The sequence below is a fragment of the Bombina bombina genome, chromosome 7, assembly GCF_027579735.1.
Source record: "Bombina bombina isolate aBomBom1 chromosome 7, aBomBom1.pri, whole genome shotgun sequence".
NCBI lineage: Eukaryota > Metazoa > Chordata > Amphibia > Anura > Bombinatoridae > Bombina > Bombina bombina.
In genome coordinates this window covers 601,020,956-601,027,216 of record NC_069505.1, presented here as the reverse complement: position 1 = coordinate 601,027,216, position 6,261 = coordinate 601,020,956, and positions in this window count along the sequence as shown.

Below are 6,261 nucleotides of genomic sequence, written 5' to 3'. Positions count from 1 at the left end.
ATGTATTGGCGAAATAGAGGACAGATAAATATACCTGAACCTTGTTTCACCTATTGTACAGACTACTAACAAATGTCAGTTATCAAAAATAATGAAAATAATGATTTAACCTGTTTATAGGCTGTAGTTTATAAATAAATACTCAAATAGTGCAGCAGGAATCAATATCTTTTATTTTAGACCAATATAAAAATGTACAGTGTGACGATAGTATATAAGGGTATTGGTACTGTCCACAAGTATTTACATACTTGTGGACAGTACCAATGCTTTTTTATATTCGTCTAAAATACAAGATATTGATTCCTGCTGCACTATTTGAGTATTTATTTATCAACTACAGCCTACAAGCAGGTTAAATCATTATTTTTCATTATTTTTAATAACTGACATTTGTTAGTAGTCTGTACAATAGGTGAAACAGGGTTCAGGTATATGTAGCTGTCCTCTATTTCTCCAATACATACAACCGAGTTTCAGTGTAAACCAAAACCGCCATTGAGGGAATTTCCAAATACATTTTCCTCTATACAGCATTATTTCATTGGTATATACCTTTACTCTATACTATAGTTAAAACAAGTCTCATAATTAGCACCAATACTGCAGTGTTTTTAATTTTATTGGGCAGCAAACAGTGTATCTGTTTTTCACGTTTTGCTGTCATTTTAATAGTTATAATAAAGGTTACATCTTAATAACATTGTTACAACATTTTCTTTGTTCTAAAAAGATTGTGCTAAGAGGGTGGGTTTGTACTTAACAAAATTGCTATTTATGCCTATGCACAACTATTCGTCCGGGCCTATAACTAAATAAACAGTCTCACATCTCCTTAAACACACTGTAGTCAGATTTGACTTATCACAGGTAGAACAGGACAGACTCTTTGTCAGGATGGACTGGTCGCAGAAGGGATACGACATGCTCTTTGCCAGGATAGACAGGTTACAGACAGGACAGGACAAGCTCTTAATAAGGATAGACTGATCACAGGAAGTATTTTTTTTTAAATTCTTTATTTACAGCCTTAAAGGTAAATAAATCACATAACACATAATTATAGTATTAAGTCTCATGCTATTGGCTCAATTCTTAGCTACATGATTCGATCTAGTCCTTTGAAGGTTTTTTAATTTTTTTCCCTTGTATAACAATGTGTAATACATAACCCCAATGTAACATAACAAAAACAGAAAAACAAAACAAAAAAAACAAAAAAAAGGGTAGAGGGGGGAAAATGGCCAAGCTATTTTTTCCTCCACTTAACCCACATACGCTGTCATTTCAAGTTCTATAATCCATATTGGACAACTCCATTCCCCCGTCCTTATAATATTCGTCTTTTTAATAGACAAGTGGTAGATCTCCCCTAATTATTGCATTCATTAGCATAAGTTGTAGCTCGGAGTGGGTAAATTAGACTTTTTTGTGTTTCAATAGGATAGGATTTGATAAAAATACCCCATTGTTTGAAGAAAAATTCAATCTCATTACTATGTCTATGGTCAATGGCGCATCGTTCCAGGATCATGTACTTCATTAATTCATTTGTAAATTCACCTATTGAGGGTTTCCTTTTTGAAATCCAGTTTTTCAATAGGAGATACATAGCTATTTTAATTGCAAAATCAATAAACAAACCCTCTTTATATTTAACTTCTTTTGACAGTAAAAAAAATACAAATTCTGGTTCAATTTTAATATCCTTTTTTATGATCTTAGATATCATATAGCTTACTTTATTCCAAAATTGGGCTACCTGCGGACACATCCAGAAATAATGAAGTACATCTGCCCTAGCACCACTACATTTCACACATTTATCCACTACTTTTTTACTCCATTTCGATAAAGCAGCTGGAGTGAGATAAATTTGATGTACTATATTTAAATGTGCTTCTCTAAAATAACTATATTTGGTTATGGTCTCTATTCAAGCTATACTATACTGTGTATTCTTTCATCATTAATAGCATTGAAACCCTTAGCATGCCATTTGTCTACTATATAATTTATATTCTCTCTGCCCTCTTTCTCTATTAATAGAGCATACCATATCTTGATTGAGTAGTTGCCTGTTGCATATCTATTTAAATTATCCCCAATTAAGGACCAACTCCAATCGTCACCATTCACCTGTCGTAATTTATTCGCAAAGCTCCTCAATTGGAGATAAGCAAAAAATCCTTTCTACAGAGGTCAAATTCATTACTAAGGTCCTCAAATGATTTAATACTAAAATTAGCGTCAAAGATTTGTCTAATAAAGATCATCCCTTTCCTTCTCCATCTATGAAAAACTTCCGAACTCAAAGCTTCAGTAAAATCAGGTGAACCAATAATCGTACTATAATTTGAGACATAATGATTCAGTCCAACTATCTTACAAAATTTCTGCCATGCCTGTATAACCCCATAAAATGAATACATTTTTTTAATTTCTATGGGCATAGACTTCCTATCTATATGTAAGAGTGCTTTTAAATCATAGGGTTTCACTATTGCATTTTCTAAATTCCTAGGTGCAATATATTCCACATCGACTAGCCATTCAACTGCAACTTTTATTAGACATGCCACATTATATTTCTCAAGATCCGGGAACGCAAATCCACCAATTTATTTAGCTTGACATAGTTTTTTTATCGAATATTTCTTTCTCTTCTTACCCCATAATAATTCTATCATATTTTGTTTAAATACCAAGATGTCTTTCTTCTTAATTAAGAAAGGTAGATTTTGTATAACATAAAGTATTTTACGAAATTAGATCATCTTAACTAGATTGATTTTTCCTGTTAATGCAATTGGGAGATGTTTCCATATTCTTATATAGTCCCCTATTTTTTGAAAGACTGCTTTAAAATTATCAGCATACCTTCTGATGGGTTCCTGCTTAACCAAATACCAAGATAGAGAATTTTATCTACTACTCTAAATGGGCTTAGCGTGATGGAGTCTTGTGTTTTTTTTAACCATAATAATTCAGATTTCTGTGTGTTAACTTTATAACCTGAAAAAAGGCTAAAATTTTGAATAATTTCCATTAGAATCTGAATATTTTTGCTTGAGTGTCTAATACAAATTAATACATCATCTGCATATAACATTATTTTTTCTTCAATAGATTTACAAATTACCCCCTCAATCATTTGGCGTATTTTAATTGCTAGTGGCTCAATGGCTATATTAAAAAGCAGGGGAGAGAGCGGGCATCCCTGCCTAGTCCCCCTTTCCAATATTACTTCAGGTGATTCTAAGCCATTGACTGTTATAATCAAAATTGGGTTACTATAAATTGCTTTAATAAAGTTTGTGATATTACCAAAGAAACCAAATTTTTCTAAAGAGAAGAATAAATGGTCCCATTCTACCGCATCTAAGGCTTTTTCTGCATCTATTGTAATCATTTCTGTGTCAACCTCCTCTGCGCTAGTTTTCTTATTCCAAAAATAATCTAATATAATACATGCTTTCCTAATGTTTGTCAGAGAACATCTGTTATTCATAAACCCAATTTGATCCGTGTGGATTAAGTCTCCTAATACTCCTTTTAATCTATCTGCTATTATTGATGCTAGTATCTTGTAGTCTAGATTTAGGAGTGAAATTGGTCTATATGCGTCCAATTGCTCAGGGTCTTTCCCCTTTTTATGGATTAAGAATGTTATAGCTTTTGAAAAATTCTTTGGCAATTTACCCTTACCTAGGAAATAATGATTAAATAGATTGTGTAAGGTTGGGCCTAAATCTTTGTTTAACATTTTATAATATTCAGCCGGAAGTTTGTCCGGGCCCTGGGCTTTATTTAAGTTAGTTTTATTAATCGCAACTTCTATCTCTTCATCTGAGATAGGTCTGTTAATTCCTTCTAACTTTACACTTGACAATATTGGATTCTCTAAATTACTTCAAAACTCAAATTTTTTTTTGCAAATCAATTGTTTTAGTACTGTATAACTGTTGAAATAATTTATGAAACTGATCAATAATCTCAGTGGATTTATCACAACACTTTACCCCTACTCTTAACATCTTTATAAAATTCGATTTCTTATTGGCTTTAACCACTTTAGCTAGGAAACTTCCTGTTTTATTGCCATATTTCATAAATTTTGCCTTAAACTTAATATCTTCATTATGTGCATCTTGCAATAAGAATGCATCCCTGATTTGTTTACTTTCCACTAGTGATGTCGCGAATAGTTTGCCGGCGAATAGTTCCCGGCAAACATAGCATGTTCGCGTCCGCCGCGGACGGCGAACATATGCGATGTTCGGTCCACCCCCTATTCTTTATCATTGAGTAAACTTTGACCCTGTACCTCACAGTCAGAAGACACATTACAGCCAATCAGCAGCAGACCCTCCCTCCCAGACCCTCCCACCTCCTGGACAGCATCCATTTTAGATTCATTTGGAAGCTGCATTCTTAGTGAGAGGAGGGACAGTGTAGCTGCTGCTGATTTAATAGGGAAATCGATAGCTAGGCTAGTGTATTCAGTGTCCACTACAGTCCTGAAGGACTCATCTGATCTCTGCTGTAAGGACAGCACCCCAAAAAGCCCTTTTTAGGGCTAGAACATCAGTCTGCTTTTTTTTTTTCCTGTGTAATCTAATTGCAGTTGCCTGCCTGCCAGCATGTGTGTCAGGCTCACGGCGTATACTGTGCCCACTTGCCCAGTGCCACCACTCATATCTGGTGTAACAGTAGTGTACATTTAAAAAAAACAATACTGTTTTGACTGTGAAATAATAGCAGACAGCTGCCAGTACCCAAGATGGCCGCCAATAAGGCAGATGGGGAGGGTTAGAGAGCTGTTTTGGGGGGGATCAGGGAGGTTGGGGGCTAAGGGGGGATGCTACACTACAGCATATGTAAATATGCTTAAAAAAAATTAAAAAAAATTTAAAATCCTTTTATTTTAGTACTGGCAGACTTTCTGCCAGTACTTAAGATGGCGGGGACAATTGTGGGGTGGGGGAGGGAAGGGAGCTGTTTGGGAGGGATCAGGGGGTCTGATGTGTCAGGTGGGAGGCTGATCTCTACACTAAAGATAAAATTAACCCTGCAAGCTCCCTACAAACTACCTAATTAACCCCTTCACTGCTAGCCATAATACACGTGTGATGCGCAGCAGCATTTAGCGGCCTTCTAATTACCAGAAAGCAACGCCAAAGTCATATATGTCTGCTATTTCTGAACAAAGGGGATCCCAGAGAAGCATTTATAACCATTTGTGCCATAATTGCACAAGCTGTTTGTAAATAATTTCAGTGAGAAACCTAAAATTGCGAAACAATTTAAGTTTTTTTTTTAATTTGATCGCATTTGGCAGTGAAATGGTGGCATGAAATATACCAAAATGGGCCTAGATCAATACTTTGGATTGTCTACTACACTACACTTAAGCTAAAATTAACTTTACAAGCTCCCTACATGCTCCCTAATTAACCCCTTCACTGCTGGGCATAAAACACGTGTGGTGTGCAGTGGCATTTAGCAGCCTTCTAATTACCAAAAAGCAACGCCAAAGCCGTATATGTCTGCTATTTCTGAACAAAGGGGATCCCAGAGAAGCATTTACAACCATTTATGCCATAATTGCATAAGTTGTTTGTAAATAATTTCTGTGAGAAACCTAAAGTTTGTGAAAAAGTGAACAATTTTTTTTTATTTGATCGCATTTGGCGGTGAAATGGTGGCATTAAATATACCAAAATGGGCCTACATCAATACTTTGGGTTGTCTACTACACTACACTTAAGCTAAAATTAACTCTACAAGCTGCCTACATGCTCCCTAATTAACCCCTTCACTGCTGGGCATAAAACACGTGTGGTGCGCAGTGGCATTTAGCAGCCTTCTAATTACCAAAAAGCAACGCCAAAGCCATATAAGTCTGCTATTTCTGAACAAAGGGGATCCCAGAGAAGCATTTACAACCATTTATGCCATAATTGCATAAGTTGTTTGTAAATAATTTCTGTGAGAAACCTAAAGTTTGTGAAAAAGTGAACAATTTTTTTTTTTATTTGATCGCATTTGGCGGTAAAATGGTGGCATTAAATATACCAAAATGGGCCTAGATCAATACTTTGGGTTGTCTACTACACTACACTTAAGCTAAAATTAATTCTACAAGCTCCCTACATGCTCCCTAATTAACCCCTTCACTGCTGGGCATAAAACACGTGTGGTGCACAGTGGCATTTAGCAGCCTTCTAATTACCAAAAAGCAACGCCAAAGCCGTATAT